The following is a 22,602-nucleotide window of genomic DNA, read 5'->3' on the forward strand; positions in this document are numbered from 1 at the left end:
GCTGGTGGGTGTGAAAATTAGTACAAAGATTTTGGCAAAGTATTGGGTACTATCTATAAAAGCTGAACACATCTGTATTTACCAGCAATATGCTCCCACATATATAGCCAGCAGATATGTGTGCATGTTCCACTAGAAGGCAAATTAAAGATTTTATATGCCAGTACTATTCATGACAGTTCTACACGGAGAATTCTTCACCTGCCCAGTAATAGTAGAATGATGAGATCAATGGATATTCACACAATGGAATTGGATCCATCCAGTCTAATGAATGATGCACAACAACGTGCAGTAAATACAGATAAATTCACAAGCAATAGATGGAAAGAAAAAAAGCCAAACAGAAGAGTTCTTCATGCCTGATTACATTTACAAAAAAGTGCAAAAACGAGGACAGCAATCTATTATCTACATGTTAAAAGAGTGCTGGGCTTTGGGCAAAGCTACTGGGGACATCAAGGGGGAATTTTGGAGGACAAATGATATTCTGTTTCTTGATCTCAGGGGCTTATAGAGATGCGATCAGTTTGTGAAATTCCATTGAGCTGTGTGTTCACTTATGATCTGCACTGTGACTTTAAAAAACTGATCAAAAAAATAGATATAAGTAAACAGATAAGTATCATAATGTACACATATTGACAAGTTGAAATTAAAAGTAGGAAGTAACTTCAAACTGTGACTAGACTTTGAAAGCATGCTTTAATTTCTAGCTAAACCATATGGTACTGAGTACACAGTGTTCACAGAAAAAGAATGAAATTTAGAATTATTTTCTTTTTTTTTTCTTTTTTTTTTAACGTTTATTTATTTTTGAGACAGAGAGAGACAGAGCATGAATGGGGGAGGGTCACAGAGAGAGGGAGACACAGAATCTGAAACAGGCTCCAGGCTCTGAGCTGTCAGCACAGAGCCCAACGTGGGGCTCGAACCCATGGACCGTGAGATCATGACCTGAGCCGAAGTCAGACACTTAACCGACCAAGCCACCCAGGTGCCCCTAGAATGATTTTCTTAAAATGCACACAGGAAAGCACATAAAACATAATAAAAAAAAAAATAGAGTGTAAGGGAAAATATAAAAAACTTGGTAAACCCAAACCCCAACATCTCCCTTAGAATATTAACATAAATAAACCAAATGTTCCTCCTAACATTTGCTTGACTATATTCAATTGGATTATTCCTAGAGCTGTAACTAAAACATGAGGATGAAAAGTTAAAAATAAATAAATAAAACCCATATTCATACACATATATAAGCATATGCAGATGTACATACATGTATATAGAATTATAAGATATTAGATTAAAAAATAAAATATTACAAATAAGTCTGGAAAATCATCCACCATCTTGCTTTTTCTGAAGCTGGACAACTGAGATCTTATTGATCAGATGCTGAGTTGTTCCTTTTTCAGAAATAGATACCATCCCAAAATTTTGTGATATCCTTGTTTTTAACAGTTGTGGCTTGCTGAATCAAAGCAGCTGGGTTTGGTACAAGTTCAATGACATTTCCTTCAAGAATTAACTTATTTTTAGGGGCTTGAGATACAGAACAAGCAACACCTGGCCTCATCCAAACCCTACAGATGTATTTTCCACCCGTGAAATTTTGAATTTTAGCAAGAGAACCATTCTCCTGAATAACCATGTTGGTGGGGAAGTGAGCATACGCAGACCTCATCTTGTTACAAAAGCCCAGTTAATGCCCTTCCTTGATAATGCACCGTACATGATGACAGATGGTGTGAACAGTAGCCACTTCTTTTCTATTTCCCCACCATTTGTCGACTCAGAGCCTCCTCTTTTTCCTTTCGAGGAGACTGAGTTCTACACTGATGTGATTGAAGTCCCTTCACAGGGTTCCTCTGGGGCCCTTCTCAATAACAGTGCATTCCTCCAGAGTGATGTGGGGTTTTTTTGTTTTTTGCTTTTTAAAATTTTTTTTTAACGTTTATTTATTTTTGAGACAGAGAGAGACAGAGCATGAACAGGGGAGGGGCAGAGAGAGAGGGAGACACAGAATCCGAAACAGGCTGCAGGCTCTGAGCTGTCAGCACAGAGCCCAACGTGGGGCTCGAACTCACGGACCGTGAGATCATGACCTGAGCTGAAGTGGGACGCTTAACCGACCAAGCCACGCAGGCGCCCCTCAGAGTGATGTTTGATGTCAACATTTTCTGTCATGTCTACAGTCGGCTGAGAATGGTCTTCATTCTCTCACTAATGCAGCAAGTGGGTACTATCTATAAAAGGGAAACATCCGTTTTTAGCTTATGAGATGGGGCACCTGGGTGGCTTGGTCGGTTAAGCTACTGACTTTGGCTCAGGCGTGATCTCACCATTCATGACTTCAAACCCTGCATCGGGCCCTCTATCATCAGCATGTGAAACCTGCTTCAGATCCTCTGCCCCAAACCCCTCTCTGCCTCTGCCTGACTTCACTCTCTCTCAAAAATAAACAAACATCAAAAAAATCTAGATCATGAGACATGAAAATATTGATTACAGAGGGGTGACATCATTAAGATGGTGAAATATATGGTTCCCACTTCAGTCTGTCTTGTAATAAGCTCAACTAGCAACTATTCACATAAGACACCATTGGGCAAATCTCAGTTCTCAGGAATGAGACTGAAGCACCCCTGGACCAGAGACCCCAGACCAGAGACCAAGGACAGCATTAGAGGGGTGCCTGGCTGGCTCAGTCGGTTGAACGTCCAACTTCAGCTCAAATCGTGATCTCGCAGTTTGTGAGTTTGAGCCCTGCATCGGGCTCTGTGCTCACAGCTCAGAGCCTGGAGACTGCTTTGGATTCTGTGTCTCCCCCTCTCTCTGCTCCTCCCCTGCTCATGCTCTGTCTCTTAATAATAAGTAAATGTTAAAAAAAATTTTTTTAATATTAAAAAAAAAAAGGACAGCATTAGAAGGGTAAGAAGAGCCATTTCACTTTGACCACAAGCACCTCCCCCAGGACAGCACAGTGCCCCACCATGAGAGACCACCTCAAACAATGATTCCTCCATCAAAAAGAGAGAGAGACCAAGGTGGGAATCCAACATTCTGCAAATGGCCGGCCTCTTCCTGGGTGGCCCAGTTAGGTCTCCTATCAAGTGGATCCTTGGGGGAATCTATACTGCTGGACCATAGGGTATCATATAAGGATGGAGAAGGTGGGTAAGCCTTACAACAACCAGTGTTCAGATCTTGGAAGACTGTCAGAACAGACTGTGTTCCACCTTGTGGTGACACCCAATCAGAGATGTCAGTGACTCTGCCCACCTGCAGAGCTGAGATGGACCTACTTGGTCAAGGAGCTTTGTTAGCAGCTATGCCTGACTTGTGTCTCCAGCCAACAGGTTGAACTAGAGCATGGAAGCCATTCTATGGCCTGTCTCAGCAGGCATGCAAGTTGGAAGTCACCTCCCACTGCTGAGCATAGTGTCCAAACCTGCCCCACCATAAGTCTTCGCAGAGAACAGACTCTATGAAATGAGACTTCAAAGTGAAAATTCCAGCCCAAACCACACACATATAACCTGAGTGGCTTTCTGGTTGACTACTAAGAACCAGACATAGAGGTCAGACATCCAAATTACAAGTGCAGGGAAGGTCTGGCACACACATGAGTTCACTTTCACATCTGGAAAACCAAAATTAGACACCTATGTGCCTGATTGCATTGTGCAATATGCTAATATTTTTACTGAGTAACACAACCATAAACATACCCCAGGACATTGGTTCTCAGAGTGGGTTCCATAGACAGGCACCTGACAATGTGTATGAAAGGGAACTGGGGGAGCTGTACCCCAGAACTACCAAAGTAGTAATGTGGGGACAGGCACAGCAATCTGATTTACAAGTTCACTTGGGGATTCTGACACTAATTTGAGAGCCTCTGTGGTAACTAAGTTACAGGTCATCACAGGTAAATCACTGTTAGAATTGCTCTATGCTTGTGGTCATGCTAGTGTTGTCACACAAACACACACACACACACACACACACACACACACACACACACACAAGATCCACAAGACACATTCTCGTTATTCAAAAATAACAAAAGCCTGTCTTATTTTCCTCCTCTCCCTTCGGTCAATACCCTCCTTGAGCTTCCTGGAATGACCCCAAACACACTTCTGTTCATGCTCCTGAATGAAAGCAATCCAAGTTAGAGTGAATTGGAACTTATTTAAATATTTTATCAGGTGAGTTATGAAATGCATACCAGACATTAACACATGGTATATATTATCATGGGATTGAATATAGCATTCTCACTATAGATCTGTATTTGATGATTTAAACATGAGACCATAAGTAATTGCAGGCTTAAGAAGTGCTTCATCAGCACTCCATTTGTATGCAGAATAAAATCCCTATGAAGTAAGGTTAAGGAAATTGTAAATTTTAGGGACTTAAAAAAAATTTAAGTCATTATTTATTCTTGAGAGAGAGAGAGAGAGAGAGAGAGCATGAGCAGGGGAGGGGCAGAGTGAGAGAGGGACACAGAATCTGAAGCAGGTTCCAGGCTCTGAGCTGTCAGCACAGAGCACAACACGGGGCTCGAACTCACGAGCCATGATATCATGACCTGAGCCGACGCTTAACTGACTGAGCCACTCAGGCGCCCCTACAGACTTTTTGTAATAGCTAGTTTCAATGCGAAATGTGATTGCCTTTCTGTCAGATGCTGTGATACAGTTCAGAGAAAAAGAGCCCTTCACAAACATCTTATATGTCTACCTGTGTTACACTTATATATTTCTACTTAGACTGGCCCATATGTCAAAGTTCTTGTCAATGACTTGGAGGGAGAAGAGCCTTGGGGAGGATGGCCTTCCTTGAATGAAAACAAGACTTCAAAACAAATTCCCTAGCTCAATCAGATTTACACCGCCTCCTTTGCTGCATAGAACATACTATGATGCCTGGTGGTGGTGTAGGTATCTTGGGGCCATGGGAGAGCAAATATGAGCACAACACCTGGGGGTAGACAATACAAGAGAGAAGAAATGGAAAACCCAGAGCACACCAAAGGGTGTCTGTGCCATTTTATCAGATATGAGCATCTACCTACTCACTGTATACATAACACAAAATCCACCTCTTTTCTATATATACACATCAGCCTTTTCATGGTATAGTTGACCATAAAATCGGAGGTACTGAAAAATGAATGATTAATCTTCATTTGAATCTATGTTAAATGTGAGTATAACATGCTACCAAACTTTATTCTATCAGTTTCTACAACTGATAAAAATCCTCTTTCCGCTTGGGTCAGAATGGGTGAAAGGATAGCATGGGCTGTGAAACAATGTAGGGACATCTAGACTAAAAAGTGGGTGGCTGTTTGAAACAGAAATGTTCACGGCCCATGAACAGTGAACTGCTCCCTAACTAAAAGGTGCCTTATACACAGTCCAGAGCATGGGACTAGATTCATCACAAGCTGAAAGGGGAAAGGTGGAAGTGAAAGGGGTCCCTGCCAGCTGCAGATCAGCATCCTTGTAAAGTGATCCATTTATACTACATCAGACCTATACTGGGGTTTTATACCTGGGAGGCCAGTGCTTTGAGGAACTATCCACATGCCTTGCTGATTCTGATTATTCGTGTCCAGAAGACTTCTTCATCTTCAGTATGTACTCTGTCATGTGATATCTTAAGACAATGGCCATAATGTTTAAATATCCAATCTCCCCTTTCCATCCACTGCCACCGACCTGGGCCTGGGAAAGTACAGTTATCCCTGCCATCCAATAACAACAGTCCTCAGAACCACCAGGGAATTCATTAAATCATGAAGAAAGGATCTGACTCCCTCAATCCCAGGAAACCACATTTTCCAAGTTCCCATCTCTGTCACATTTTTCCATTACAAGTAGCTTCCTAAGACCTTGCAGTGACCAAGAGGGGCTCCCTACCAGATCTTTCTCTGCATCTCAAGAGTTCTCCGTATTTGCTTCTAGTAGGATTTATCTTCCTCTTAAAGGATACCATCATCATGTTTTATCCTTCCCCACACATCTTAGTACCAAGTGCCTGAAACAATCCTGTGACCCATTGATGGTGTTTTCCTGTTCTTCCAATGAAGTGGTGACAACATAGTATTTAAGTCCCAAGTATGGCCATACATGATCCAGTGACCAACCATTTCCCATTGAATTAAAAAATTCCAAACTACTCCTAAGAGCCTAGAAGGGCCTACATGGCTTATGTGGGAGGAGACAGCAGTGAAAATGGGGTCTCCATAACACAGGAAAGAAGGATAGCAGTGATGCCTACATCACTGGAATGGAGATGAGGACATCGAAGAACTGGAGATGATTTGGAAAGAAAACAAGTAAAGTTTATCCTTCTAAATTTAGACTCAGTAGTTCAGCCTTAGACAGGTGTCCTCTACCTAAATGAAGAACTCATGCCAATGCTTCAGCCTGGACATTTTATCTTTTACCCTGGGCTGCATCATCACTCTTAGTATTTGTTTTCTTCCTAAGTCAAGAACACCTACTAAGCACCCAGCACTGTCCCAAGTTTGGTTCCTTTAAATTAGTGTTAAAATAACACATGACTCATGAAATCTCCAAGTTTTCACCTAATCAAATTGTTCCAGTAAAGTGAATAACGTGGATGATGTCACTTCCAAGAAGGAAAAAGAACAGTAACTAAAAAAAATCTTACTTAGTATTCTTGTCCAGTTGAGAAGTAAAAGGGAGCAATTAAACCACACAGAATTAAATTACTGTGGAATTACTCCCATATTCAAATTAATTTTGGAACACCATGTCATTTCACGCAACGTATTCTTAAAATCCCTGAGCAAGTCATAAAAGCAACAATTCATGAACGTTGGAACAAGGGAAACAGAGTAGATCCTACATGAGTAATAAGTAGGTAGACAAGACAGGATTTGCATGGGGAGATTCTCAAACCAAGATACAAGTGATTTAGGAGAAATCAATTCAATACAATGTAGAGAAAATTATTCCCACTATGAATATATGACATTTTGCTTGTTAGGAAATCATCAATTTTGAAATCTGGAAATTACTTCATTTGATCTAATATTCCCTTTCATTCTGAAGATATAGATATACATGCATTTCTTCTTAATTTGTTCTCTTACTACAAGATATACCTTTAGCTTAATATAGCATATTATTTTCTGTGCATATCAAAACCAAAAAAACTGTGTTCAGTATGCTCAGAAAAGCAACATAAGCAAAGAAAAATATAGTGTAAAGTTTTAAAAACAGTGATTGAGAATTCTGTAGATATGGCTTATAACTATATTTGCAGTGACTTTGTTCAATTAGCAGTTAAGTAGAACCAGTACTTGGTAGTCATATGGATGGTGACCCATGGTTCAATAAAAGAAAACAAAGAAATTTAAATACATGAAGTTTGTTACCCTTAGATCCTGGAGAATGTACACAATATCCCTTGAGGGACAACATGGAGAGGTCAAGGCTGAGTGCAGGTAGACAGAATGGCAGGAACTGGGGCAGATGCCTTTTTTGGGGTGCATGGTTGGAGTGCTTTGGAGTTCCTGTGCTAAGTCTAGAATGCACAATTCAAATCAAAATGAGTGGAAAATGGTAAACTCTGAGAGAGTCTTCTGTAGGGGGTACACAAGGTAAATATATAGGGAGGGAGTGGACACTCATTCACAGAGGCTACTGGGGAAGTCATAGGAGGATCTTACCTTTGCTTGTGACTGTAGGGACTGTTATCTATAGTGTATTTGCTACTGGGCAGAGCTAGAGTCACTTCAAAAGCCCCTGCAGGCAGTCTAGTTGTACAAGATGGATTCCAAGGCAGCAGTATGAATTGATTAGCTACAGTCTCAATAATACTTCTATATCCTTATTAAAAATATCATAATGTTCCAGCAGTCACAATAAGGAAGAAAATATATGATACATGAACATAGGGAAAATAATCTCAAGTAATGGTCAGTGTACCCACCACTCATGCAGTTGAAAATCATGTGTAATTTTGACTCCCCAATACTTAATTTTAATAGCTTTAAAAAAATAAACAAAAAATAATAATAGCAGCTTTCTGTTGACAAGAAACGTTATGAAAACCAGTCAATTATTACACCTTTATATGTTATATATGTTACATATGGTATCCCTACAATAATGGAAGCTCAAGAAAATCAGAAGCAAGAGAAAATGCATTTACAGTACTGTACTATGAATAAATCTGACTGTAAGTGGACCCACACAGTTCAAACCCATGTTGATCAAGGGTCAAGTGTACTTTGTGTTACCATCTGTTAACCTGCAACAGTCCAGGGTTTGTGTAGGTTAAAACTTCATTTATTACACATCAGTGTTAACACATTAAAATCCATTCAGTGTTATTAATGAAAATATATTAAGTTCAAATGCACTCTAAACAAACCATTGCAAAATTACTGCATGATTCTTGGTTAAAATGCCCATGACAAGCATTCAAGAACCATTCTTGTTCCTGTGATATAAGGATCTGTGAGTTATACTTCCTACACTTTCAAATAATTATTCATTATTGAGTAAATGTGGATTATAATAATTTCATACCCTTTTATGGAAGAGTTAGCTATAATTTCCCCAGATATCTGAGAAAATTTTTTAAATTTCAACCACATAACTAATATTCTTGACTTGTATCAATTGCTATTATGAAAATACATCCAGATTTTAATGAACTGCCATTCTCCTTAAACAGCAACTAACACAACTATTTAAAACTCAAAATGTTTCTCTATCTTACTTTATTTCAAATAATAATGCCCTGAACCCTTACTTCATCATGAGTTGTATCCCTCTTAGACATCAAACACAAACAGCATCTCCAAGTAGATTTTCTTCATACATTGTACACTACAGTCTCAATCTTCCATGGAAAAGTAGGTATGAATGAATTCCCCATCATAAAAGAGCCACTCATGTCTGTGAGACAACAATCAAATCATTTTGCACGCACACAAATAAAGGCATTGCATGACATGATTTAAGGGTGAAATTAATAGTATTTGTCATGCAAAAAAAAATCTCAAACATGGTCAATAGAAAAAAAAAAAAAAGAGACACACTGAAATTATTCCCCTCCAGACATCCATCTTTCCTTTAGACTTTGAGGCACATTAGCAAATACAGTTGATCATTGAGTAAGATGGGTTTGAGCAGTGTGGGTCCAAGTAGATTTATTTTTTGACAAACACGTTGCAGTACTATAAATGTTTCCTCTCTGTTATGATTTCCTTAATCTTTTGTTTTTTCAAGCTTACTTAATTATAACAATACCATTTATAATACAGACAACAAAGAATGAGATGATTGACTGTTAATATTCTAGGTAAGACTTCTAGTCAACGATAGGCTATTTCTGTGGAAAACCAGGTATGGTTTTAATTTGGGGGACTCAAAAGTTACAGTAAGATTCTCAGGTGTGGTGGGGTCATACCCCCAATGCCTACATTCTCCAAGGTAAAAATGTAATTCATATTAGAGTTTTATATTCAGATTTTTCTCTATAATAAACGCTCTGATTTAGAATAGTGTCTGAAAAATGATATTGACCTATTGCTTTCTGCTGTGAAACCTCTCATTTTATTTAGATTTTGTTTTCCATTACATACTCTGCCAATTGTTTACAACTTTCATGTTTTTACCTGTTATAAAGACTCTTTTTTCCCTGAAGCATGTATTAAAAACAAAGGTCTTTCATCAACCATTACATTTATAGGGCTTCCAACCATTATGATTTCTCTGATGTTGAGTTAAGTGTTTGAAGCCAGATAAAGACATGACCATCATTCTTGTCATATGTAAGTTATCTCCCCAAGAGATACTGCCTCACGTTGGATATTTTTGGTTATGAATTAAATGCTTTACCATATTCTTTACATTTGTAGGGTTTCTTTCAGTATGCACACTACGATGTTCAGAAAGTTTATAGTTCTGCTTAAGGGCATTGTCACATTTTTGTAAACATTTTTCAGCCTTCTCTCCATAACATATTACCTAATTTTGATGTTTTGAGTGGTAAATGTTTTGCCACATTGTTTACATTTGTAAGATTTATTTCCATTATTAAATCTCTATTGTTGAGTGAGTTTTGAAGACTAGTTAAAAGGTTTGCCAGAGTTACTACATTTGTAAGTCTTCTGCCCAGTAAAGATACAATAATGTACAACAAGATTTGAGCTTTTATAAAAGACTTTCCCACATTTATTACTTTTATACTGGTTCATTGGAAACTGAGTTTTCTGATGTTTACTAGGATTTGACCCTTAACTGACATTTTTTCCCAGATTCATTGCATTAGTAAGTTTTATCTCCACTACAAATACCTCAGTAATTACAGAAGACTGAGTCCTCACTAAAGACCTTCCTAAAATCACAATACATAAAAACTTGCTCCAAATTAAGTGTCATGTGATAACTATAGAACAGTGATGTTGGGATAAAGACCTTCTGAAGTTTATCAAAATTAGACGTTAGAATGAGGAGGGATTATGTGTTGGTGGGAGAATAATGAATACTCTGAAAAGATCTTCTCAAAATCACATGTAGAATTTTTATCTTTATTCTTAAATGTCTAACTTTCAGAAATATTTCAGTGAATTACTAATCCAATCTTGTATTTGAAACGGTTTCAATGATTACTTTCGGCATGGTTTAGGTGACTTTCCAGAATTTCCAAATGTCCTTCTAGAGAATATGAAGGATTACGAAATGGATTTTGGGGGCACCTGGGTGGCTCAGTTGGCTGAGTGTCCAATTTCACCTCAGGTCATGATCTCACAGTTTGTGAGTTCGAGCCCCACATTGGGCTTTGGGCTGACAACTCAGAGCCTAGAGCCTGCTTCAGATTGTGTCTCCCTCTCTCCCTGCCCCTCCCCTGCTCACGCTGTCTCTTTCTCAAAAATAAATAAACATCTTTTTAAAAATGGATTTTGGTCCTTGGGTTCAAAGACACTTTCTGCAAATATCACTGACTTAAGGTAGTGTTTTCCCCCAAATGTTTTACACTCTTGATCTCCTCTAGCAGTAAGGATTTCTTCATGGATAATTGTCCCAGTTCGGTTATATCCATCATAATATCTGTTCTGCCCATCACTACCTCCCACCACCTTCCCAGTGATTCATTAAGTATAAATACTCAAGGCCACAGCTTCCATATTTTCCCATATCATTCCATGGAATGAATCTCCTTTGCTTGTCTGCCAACAGGCCTAGGGTGTTATGGAAAGATGCAATCAAAAGATACAAAGTAAGTTATCCCATTTGTTACACTAACATGCATGTACATTAAAATGCTAATGTGCAAAATTAATTGTTTTTTATTTTTTTAAATTTACATCCAAATTAGTTAGCATATAGTGCAACAATGATTTCAGGAGTAGATTCCTTAATGCCCCTTACCCATTTAGCCCATCCCCCCTCCCAAACCCCCTCCAGGAACCCTCTGTTTGTTCTTCATATTTATGAGTCTTTTGTGTTTTGTCTCCTTCCCTGTTTTTATATTATTTTTGCCTCCCTTCCCTTGGGTTCATCTGTTCTGTCATCTTAAAGTCGTCATATGAGTGAAGTCTTATGATATTTGTCTTTCTCTGACTGACTAATCTCACTTTGCACAATACCCTCCAGTTCCATCCATGTAGTTGCAAATGGCAAGATTTCATTCTTTTTGATTGCCGAGTAATACTCCATTGTGTATATATACCACATCTTCTTTATCCGTTCATCCATCGAGGGACATTTGGGCTCTTTCCATACTTTGGCTATTGTTGATAGTGCTGCTATAAACATGGGGGTGCATGTGTCCCTTCAAAACAGCACACCTGTATCCCTTGGATAAATGCCTAGTAGTGCAATTGCTGGGTCATAGGGTAGTTCTATTTTAGTTTTTTGAGGAACCTCCATAATGTTTTCCAGAGTGGCTGCACCAGCTTGCATTCCAACAAAATTAATTTTTTTTAAGGTTTACTTATTTTTCAGAGACAGAGAGAGAGAGAGAGAGAGCAAGCAGGGGAGGAGCAGAGAGAGAGGGGGAGACATAGAGTCCAAAGCAGGCTCCAGCTGTCAGCACAGAGCCTGACAGGGCTCAAACCCACAAACCATGAAATCATGACCTGAGCTGAAGTTGGAAGTTTAACTGGCTGAGCCATCCAGGCACCCCGCTAACGTGCAAAATTAATACTCATAACAGGACATCAGCAGAATGGAGGAATAGGAAGCAACCTGGACTTTACTCCCCCGTGGAGACAAAAATGGACCACATTACCTTTTAGAAGCTAGTTAGGAGAACATAGCACACCCAGGCAAGTACAAATGAAGAGCCACATCAAAGAGACAAGAAAAGTTTGTGACACTTACACACAACAGCTGTTCACCCTCTGTGACATGCCATGGCAAGACTGAAAAAACGGTTACCCCTCATCAGGAGAGAAACAAGTAAATGACCTGTATATTCAGTGATCTTGCTTCTTTGCAGCTGCCTGGGGGGCTTGTTTCTGTCACACAGGACATGGAAGCAGAGGGAATGACAGCACCCTCTGGATGCACTGTGGTGGCTGCTCAAACAAAAGGTGACTGTTTGTTTAAACAATGAAAAGACTACAGAGTGAGGACACACAGAGAGAGGAAGGTATCATGGGCTCTAAAGAAGTAATTACACTTTTGTAAACTGGAAAATTACAAAATTTCAGACTTTGCAAATGCCCAGGAGATGTATGACAGGCCCCAGAATTACTATTATTTTTGTTCTCCTGTACAAAGCAAGTCCATAATCCTGGGCCCAGAGGCTTTTTATTTTTGTTTTTGTTTTTAATTCCCAAATGTCAGTAGAAGATCACAAGCCATACAAAGAAATAGAAAACTGTGTTCTAATCAGAGGAACAAAATAAATCTCTAAAACTGGCCCTAAATTAAGAAAGAACTTGGGGTGCCTGAGTGGCTCAGTTGGTTAAGTGTCCAACTTCAGCTCAGGTCATGATCTCACGGTTTGTGAGTTCGAGTCCCGTGTAGGGCTCTGTGCTGACAGCTCAGAGCCTGGAGCCTGCTTCGGATTCTGTGTGTCCCTCTCTCTGCCCCTCCCCTGCTCATGCTCTGTCTCTCAATAATAAATAAACGTTAAAAAAAATTACAAAAAAAAAAAAGAACCATAAGTTTCCTGACAAAGAATTCAAATAACCATCATAAAGATACTCATGGAAGGAGAGAAAACAGGTAACTAAATGATGTCAGGACAACTATGCAGGACCAAAATGTAAACCCAAAGAGACAGCAAGTATATCAACCAGAAATTGGGAGCTGAAGAGTACCATCACTGAATTTAAAAATACACTAAGGGGTGAGCAATAGACTTGATCAAGCAGAAGAAAGAATCAGACAATCTAAAGACCCTTTTTGTTATCTACTGAGAAACAAGAAAAATGTGGAAAAGGAATGAGGATAAGTGACCCATGGGACACCAACAAGTGAACCAGTATGTACATTACAGGGACCCCATAAGGAGAGGAGAGTGAAAGGGGACAGAGAATTTCCATGAAGAAGTAAAGGCTGGTACTTCCCATGCATGTGGAAAAAAGAGACAAATTCAATGAGCTCAATAAATTCAAAGTAAGATAAATGTCAACATGAACACAATGACACATTATAATTAAACTATCAAAAATCACAAGTGATAAGAGAATTTTGAAAAGCATGACAAAAGCAACTCTTCTTGTACAAGAGAGTTCCTGTAAGATTATTAGTGGGGTTCTCAGCAGACCTGATAGGAAGAAGCGCATGGGACAATGTATTCAAGTACTGAATGATCAAAAAATATCCACCGAGAATCCCTATTTGGCAAAACTGTTTTCCATGAAAGTAGAAATGAAGACTTTGCCAAGTAAAAACCTCTGTATGTTTACCAGTAGACCTGTCCTATAAATGTTCAAGGAAGTCTTAGTTAAAATAGGATTCTAAACAGTAATTAAAATGACACAACACAAAGCTCTCTGCTAAATATAAATATTTACACAATTATAGAAATCTGTAAGGCTGTAATGAAGCAGCACAACTCACTTTTATTTCTGCTACAGAATTTTTTTAAATAAAAGTATAACAATCATAAATCTAGGTAATAAAATACACAACATAAAAGACAGAACTTGTGATATCAGGAACTTAAGGTGGGTGCAGGGGTGGAGTTGATAAGTAGAAGAGTTTTGTATGCAATTGGCAATATCACTTTATAATGATTTGTTATCTTTAGAATGTTTTAGTAATCTCTAAGGTAAAGTGATGAAAATACATTCAGAGGATGCAAAAGTTAATGAGAATGGTATCAAAACATGAGATGGGTAGAACAAAATTAAGGATAAAATATAATACCTAATCTTGGGAAAGAGCATAAAGATGATTCATATTTGGGTAACACACACATTGTCCAAAAACGTCCTAAGGTGAGAAATGCCATTCTGGGACAAACTACATAGGTAAAAGAGAAAGCACAATTCTGCCCCTCTCCTGCTTACACATATGCGTGCGCTCTTTTTCTCTCTCTCTCTCTCAAAATAAATAAATAAACATTTAAAAAATAAAAATAAAAAAATAGATAAATTATAGAAAGTCACATTTAAAAGGAAACCTTCTATGGAACAATAATTTTAAGGGGGAGGAGTTAAGATGGCTGAGGAGTTGGGAGACCTTAAGCTTGTCTCTTTCCTTGAACACAGCCAGATAGTTATCAAATCATTCTAAACACCGACGAAATCAATCGGAGATCTGAGAGAACAAAAACTGCAAGACTACAAGTAAAAAGTGACCACCTTTCAGCAAGTAGGAAGTTCAGAGAGTTTACCCAGGGACATACTGCTCTGGGTATGGCCCAGGGAGGGAGCCTAATATGGAGGCCACTGCAAAGTAGTATAAGCTGTGGAGCACAAAATCTGAACTTGTAGCAGTCTGCTACTGTAGGGGGAGTGCCTGACTTAAAGGTGTTCATGTGGTGAAGAGGGGCAGAATGCCAGGAGTGACAGGGTGATCTGAGGATTTCTGGGGTCTCAGGAAAGATGGGTTGTGCCAACACGCTGGGATATTTCCAGGCATGAGATGGGACTCACTCTGGCTGAGGGTGGCAAGCAGGGGTGCCGGCTTTCTGCTGTTTTGACATAAACTCTGAACAGCTGCATAGTCACATGACTTTTTTTAAGATGGGCTGGCAAAAGCATGGCCAGATGCTACCCCAGAGGAACGGCGTGGGTCCACACTGTGGGAATCCATAAAATTGGGGGTTTTGAAATTCAGTTGCTGCCTGCAATAAAAAAGCTTGGACATAGTCAGGGTGACTGCGAGGTTCTGACAGAAACTGGGGACACAAGAGGGATGATTAGTTGCTCTTTAATCAGGTTTCCCCTTAAGAGTGGGGGTCATGAACTTTAAGCTCTGGGGCTACAGAATGGGAAAACCCCATATTCATTCTGTCATTCAGAACTGAAAGCCTACAGGGAGCAAAACAGCCCCACCTAGTAGAGGCCACTGCCACTTACACCAAAACCCACTCCCTTGCAATCTGGAGGTGCATTTTCACTGGAACAATTTAACCTGAGAATCAGCACAGCAGGCCCCTCCCCCAGAAGACCAGCACAAACAACTCACTTGCACCAACTCTACACTAACAGACTTTACCTCTAGGGGAAATAGGATCTAACTTCTCTTTTATTTTTATTCTTTATTGTTTATTATTATTTTCTTCATTTATTTTCTTATTTTTTCAATTCCCTTTGTTACTTTTTAGTATTATTTTTTAAGGTTTTTTTACATTTTTAATTGTTTGTTTGTTTGTTTGTTTGTTTAGATCAAGCTTGGGAGGGGCAGAGAGAGAGGAAGACAGAAATTCCAAGCAGGCTCCAGGCTGTTGGCACAGAGCCTGATGCAGGACTCAAACTCACAAACTGTGAGACCATGACTTGAGTTCAAATCAAGAGATGGATGCTTAACTGACTGAGCCACCCAGGTGCCCTTATTTTTAATTTTTATATATACATATTATTTTTATTTTGATCTAATTAGTTGTTTTCATTTCATTTTATTATATTTTATTTTATTCTTGGATCTAGATTCTTTTAACAAGCAGAAAAAACACACAAGATCTAGTTTGTTTTTTCATTTTGTTTTGTTTTGTTTGTTTTCTTTCTTTTCTTTCTCTCCTCTTTTCCTTTCTGGACAAAATGATGAGATGGAGAAACTCATCCCAAAAGAAAGAACAGGCAATAGAACTCACGGCCAGGAATTTAATCAACACAAATACAATCAAAATGTCTGAACTAGAATTTAAAACCACGATTATAAGAATACTAGCTGGGGATGGAAAAAAAAGCATAGAAGACACCAGAAAATCCCTTTCTGCAGAGATAAAAGAACTAAAATTTAGGCCAAAATTAAAAATGCTATAACTAAGATGCAATCTCGGATGGATGCCATGACATGACAGTGAGGATGGATGAAGCAGAGTAGTAAATCAGTGATATAGAAGATAAAATTACATGGGAATGCAAGCTGGTGCAGCCATTCTGGAAAACAGTATGGAGGTTCTTCAAAAAATTAAAAATATAACTACCCTATGACCCAGCAATAGCACTACTAGGTATTTATCCAAGGGATACAGGCATGCTGTTTTGAAGGGACACATGTACTCCCATGTTTATAGCAGCACTATCAACAATAGCCAAAGTATGGAAAGAGACCAAATGACCATCGATGGATGAATGGATAAAAACGACGTGGTATATATATATGTATGGAGTATTACTCAGCAATCAAAAAGAATGAAATCTTGCCATTTGCAACTGCGTGGATGGAACTGGAGGGTATTATGCTAAGTGAAATTAGTCAGTCAGAGAAAGACAAATATCATATGACTTCACTCATATGAGGACTTTAAGAGACAAAACAGATGAACATAAGGGAAGGGAAATAAAAATATATAAAAATAGGGAGGGGGACAAAACATAAGAGACTCTTAAATATGGAAACAAACAGAGGGTTACTGGAGGGGTTGTGGGAGGAGGGATGGGCTAAATGCGTAAGGGGCATTAAGGAATCTACTCCTGAAATCATTGTTGCACTATATGCTAAGTGATGTGGATGTAAATTTAAAAAAATAAAATTAATAAAATTAAATAAATAAATAAATAAATAAATAAATGATAAAATTATGGAAAATAATGAAGCAGAAAAAAGAAGGAAACACAGGCAAAAGATCACAATACAAGACTTAGAGAAATCAGCAACTTATTAAAGAATTACATTCGTATCATAGAAGTCCCAGAAGTAAAGAGAAAGAAAAGGGGGCAGAAGGATTTGTGAGCAAAGTATAGTTGAAAACTGCCCTAATCTGTGGAAGGACACAGACATCAAAATCCAAGAAGCACAGAGAACTTCCATTAAATTCAATAAAAGCAGACCATCACCAAGACATACCATAGTCTTGCCATAGGCCACAATTAACAACTTAGGAAACAACATATGTTGGCAAGGATGCAAAGAAAGGGGAACCCTCTTGCACTGTTAGTGGGAATGCAAACTGGTGCAGCCACTCTGGAAAACAGTATGGAGGTTCCTCAAAAAAGCTTAATATAGAACTTCTCTATGACCCAGCAATTGCACTATTAGGTATTAACTAAAAGGATACAAAAATACAGATTTGAAATGGTGCAGGCACCACAATGTTTATAGCAGCATTATCAACAACAGCCAAACTATGAAGAGAGCCCAAACGTCCATCAAGTAATGAATGTATAAGGAAGATACAGTGTGTATGTGTTTATATAGAATGGAATATTACTCAGCCATCAAAAAGAATGTACTCTTGCATTTACAATGGTGTGGATGAAGCTAGAATGTATTATACTAAGTGAAGTCCATTACAGAAAGACTAATACTATATGATTTCACTCATATGTGGAATTTAGAAACAAAACAGATGAACATATGGGAAGGGGGTGGAAGAGAAGAGAATTTTATTGGCAAAGTGCATAAAGCTGATTCATATTTGAGTTACACTCACATTATCCAAGAATGTAATGAGTTGAAATTTATCCTATAACAAAATACACATGTGGAAACGAAACCACAACTAACTAATACTGTGGAAAGTCACATATAAATGGAAGCTGATTATTATGGAATTGCAAAAACAGAATAAGACAAAATTTAACCCAAAAAATTCTACATAAAAAAGATGTATTATTTAAAAGGAAACCTACTGGGGCGCCTGGGTGGCTCAGTTGGTTAAGCGGCCGACTTCGGCCCAGGTCATGATCTCGTGGTCCGTGAGTTCGAGCCCTGCGTAGGGCTCTATGCTGACAGCTCAGAGCCTGGAGCCTGTTTCAGATTCCGTGTCTCCCTCTCTCTGACCCTCCCCCATTCATGCTTTGTCTCTCTCTGTCTCAAAAATAAATAAACGCTAAAAAAAAATTTAAAAGGAAACCTACTATGTATACAACTATAATTTTTAACAGTGACCGTGTACCCATGAAAAACAAGCATTTTGAATTATAGACATGTCTTCATTGATAGTAAAATTATAAAGAATATTCATTAAAATCCACCATGAAAAGCTATGATAAAAATTTTTATAAATAAGCACTTGTAAGACATGAAAAATATATTGTTATTAATATATTCCTCCTCATACAGAGTTTAAGGCTATAATCCCACATTTAGAACCAAGCAGAAAAACAAAAACTTTTCATTTCTAAACAGACAAATACCATCAAATTTGTAAAATACGTTGACAATCACTTTATAAAAATTAAATATTTGGGATTAAATTCAGATACATTCTGAGGAAAGTAGAAAAAATCGTACTGATTAATTTTTCCTGAAGTAAAATTACATGTATGAACAAATCTTTTTTATTTAATGAGAATTTTACTAATTATCTATTTTACTTCTTATAAAGCACATGCCAATGTCATAGCAGAATTTTTGATTTAATAAATCAGAAATGAATCTCATATGTATATAATTAGAAAGTAAAAAATATATGACAAAGTCATAGGAACTTCTTATAAGACAAAATTATGAAATGATGCAATTATTAAGAAACAAGTTAACAATTGAGAATTTATTTTACACTGTGAGTTCTAAGTTTTAATGTTCTAGTTCCCCTATGGCATTAATTTATATAAGATTCTAAGAAACAAAAAGATACATTAAATGATTTCATCATTGAGGAATGAAACACATGGAGTGGAAATTTCTAGTTTTAGCTAATACAAAAAAAAAAATGAACTTTTGAAGTGAAATAAAGGACTAGATCCTCTCATTTTAGGGAGGTGTTTTGTTATCTGATGAAATTACCTAGCACCATTCTGTGTAAAACCTTTGTAACATTGGAAATCATAAATCAGTAAACACATGATATTGGTCTCCAGTGTTCCAGGATTTCTGTACCAAACCACAATATGCCCACACTACCCTGATACACTTCTCATAGGAGGCAAAGCAGAATTTAGAAAGGCTTTAGCATAAAGTTCCTCATAAATATGGAGATTTCCCCGGGGCCCTCAAAGCAATGGAGCAGCTCTCAGAATATGGAGGCCCTCATGCTGCAAGGAAAGTCTCCTGGCCCTCGCAGTGGACAGGATGGGCCATCACTGGAGCTAAAGTCAAATCCTTACAGAACATAGAGCATGATAATGTTGGATACCAGATGTTTTATCATGAGAGGGAGAGACCTAAAACTAGGCTTCTCAGACTTTTATTCAAGGAGAGCTACTGGAACCACATTTTAAGGTCTATCTTCCTCCTTCACATTTGGACCCCACCTCTGTCATCTGCTTCATTCATTCAACCTACCTGGGTGTCAGGCTACCTTCTCCTTTCTCTTCACTCCCCATAGCTCCTTCTTTTGCTCCAAAAAGGTGTCTAGGTCTGGCTTAGACACAAGACCTGTTTAGTAGAAAAAAGAAATGAGTATTGTTAGAGATTCTAACTTTCAATCCAGTATTGCACTCAGCAGATAAGAGAGGACATTGTAAAATTCTAAGAAATGATTTCCCAAAGGCTGTTACCCAATAGCCCCTTTAGAACACATAGGAGGGATTTCCAATGTTCAGATCTTGACCTCCACTTCCAAGTACTAGACACAATGATAAAGAGTGGAGGGGCACCTGGTTGGCTCAGTCAGTTAAGCGGCCGACTTCGGCTCAGGTCATGATCTCGCGGTCCGTGAGTTCGAGCCCCGCGTCAGGCTCTGTGCTGACAGCTCAGAGCCTGGAGCCTGTTTCAGATTCTGTGTCTCCCTCTCTCTGACCCTCCCCCCTTCATGCTCTGTCTCTCTCTGTCTCAAAAATAAATAAATGTAAAAAAATTTTTATTAAAAAAAAGAGTGGAAATTGGAGTTTGAGATGTGGGCAGGACCATTTTATGTCACTTAATGTTTAGAATTGCCACTAATCTACAGAAATGGTGTTACTCTAAGGAAGAGGAAGCTAAAACTGAAAAGGAAACATCATGAAGATATTTCTTTACATCTACAAACTCCTACTTCTTTCCCTTACTGCAGGGATCTGAATCCCAGTCATGCAAAGAAGAAGCTTCCAAGAGACTCTTCAAAGGAAGGAACAAAACCCGGAGTGTGGTTTGGGAAGTCTGGAGGGAGTTATCCTCACCCAAAAAGAGGAGGTGTCCATGGGTCTCTAACATCACATCCCTGTACAGTTCCCCCTGACTGTGATTTATGAATCTCCATTCCTCCTGAGAGAATTCTACAGCCACATCTCTGAAGGTCAGCACTCCCTGCAACAAATACCACAGTTACCAAGTGGACACAGGCAGAGTTCATAATGGTACCTATGATGAAAGAGGGAGTTAATGTCACCAGCTAGACTCCAAGACCTGACCTTTACTGCTTACCTGCTTGTACCCGCTGACCTTAGCCCCTCATTTTACTTAACCTCTTCTTTCCATCTTATCTTTCACTTCAGGCCATAGTCTCATGGTCATAGTCTCCCATGAGGGAGATAGAAACTAACAAAAGGTAATGACTGCCCTGAGGAAGAGCTTGGGCAGGCCCAGGTTGAGCTTACTCCCCACTTATATCTAAGCAGATCAACTATGGAGTAACTCATGGAGTGAGGACTTGCCTTGACCTCATTGTAATACCAAAATCTCCACGTAAGAAGGAGCACAAACCTTATTTACATAATATACGAAGCATGATAGAACTGGTTTCTTTTTTTTTTTTTAAGTTTATTTATTTATTTTGAGAGAGACAGAGAAAGTGGGAGAGGAGGGGAAAGAGAAGTAGACAGAGAATCCTATGCAGGCTCTGTGCTGTCCATGCAGAGCCTGATGCAGGGCTCAAACCCACAAAACTGTGAGATCATGACTTGAGCTGAAACCAAGAGTCGGACACTTACCTGACTGAGCCAACCAGGTGCCCCTCGAACTTCTTTCTTTTTAAAAAAATTTTTAATATTTATTTTTGAGAGAGAAACAGAGCACAAATGGAGGAGGGACAGAGAGAGAAGGAGACAGAATTTGAAGCAGCTCCAGGCTCTGAGCTGTCAGCATAGAGCCCAACATGGGGCTTGAACTCACAGACTGGACTGCGAGAGCATGACCTGAGCAGAAGTTGGTCACTCATCTGACTGAGCCTACCAGGTGCCCCTAGAATTGCTTTCTCAAGGCTCATGTGTGACCTTATGCCCAACTCTACATAGATGATAAAGCTCCCCTTTCCAAATATCCATCCTAACCTTAAATAAAAGGAAATCATTCCCCCTTACTCTATGAGTCTGTTTTAGAAGTTATTCCCTGTGGGGGTGCCTGGGTGGCTCCGTTGGTTAAACATCCAACTCTTGATTTCCCTTGGGTCATGATCTCACAGTTCATGAGTTCGAGCCCCACATGGGGCTCAGCACTGATAGCAAGGAGCCTGCTTAGGATTTTCTCTCCTTCCCTCTCTCTCTGCCCCTGTCCCACTGGTACTATCTCTCTCTCTCAAAATAAACAAACTTAAAAAAAAAAAAACAACCTTACCCCTCTGTCTCTTACACACCAGGGAACAGTGTCCTGAAAAGAGGACTTGGTATGCTGATGTTATTCCTACCATCTGGAATCTCTGCGCCTTTCACAGAACTTCCAACAGCACTATGTTGGGACAGAGCATCCAAGGGTTCACAACATCTGTGGTCCATAGGAGCCACTGTGAGGAGGGCCCAGGGAAGAATTTGCCATTTTCAGTGGAAAACAAGTGACAGTTACTAATTATGATGACTATGTATTTTGGATCTGGATTTGCTGCCCCCTTTTTTATGGTAAGACACCAACTGCTTAGCAAATAAGGATGTTTTCATTAATCCATTACACAGATGTGGAAAGGAGATTTTAAGAGGTGCAGTCTCTTTGAAAAATGGATCAAACTCTTGAATACAACATACTCAATATGTTTGTAAATAAACTTATGGCATTACTTCTTAATGCCTCTTTTCTGAAAAAAAATAATAAATAACTTAAAAAAAAAAGTTATTCCCTGTCATCTCCTTTTTTGGCTGCACATGAAGTTTCCTTTGTGTGTGATATGCCC

General features: G+C 38.8%; 3 pseudogenes; 1 reads left to right on the top strand and 2 right to left on the bottom strand.

Annotated features, from left to right (window-relative positions):
• Positions 1-1,347: 1,347 nt before the first annotated feature.
• On the bottom strand, positions 1,348-15,196 carry LOC102955548 (annotated as a pseudogene).
• A 111-nt stretch (positions 15,197-15,307) lies between these two features.
• On the bottom strand, positions 15,308-22,128 carry LOC107180466 (annotated as a pseudogene).
• On the top strand, positions 22,086-22,401 carry LOC102955264 (annotated as a pseudogene).
• Positions 22,402-22,602: the final 201 nt, after the last annotated feature.

This window comes from Panthera tigris, chromosome E2 (genome assembly GCF_018350195.1).
Source record: "Panthera tigris isolate Pti1 chromosome E2, P.tigris_Pti1_mat1.1, whole genome shotgun sequence".
NCBI classification, from domain to species: Eukaryota; Metazoa; Chordata; class Mammalia; order Carnivora; family Felidae; genus Panthera; species Panthera tigris.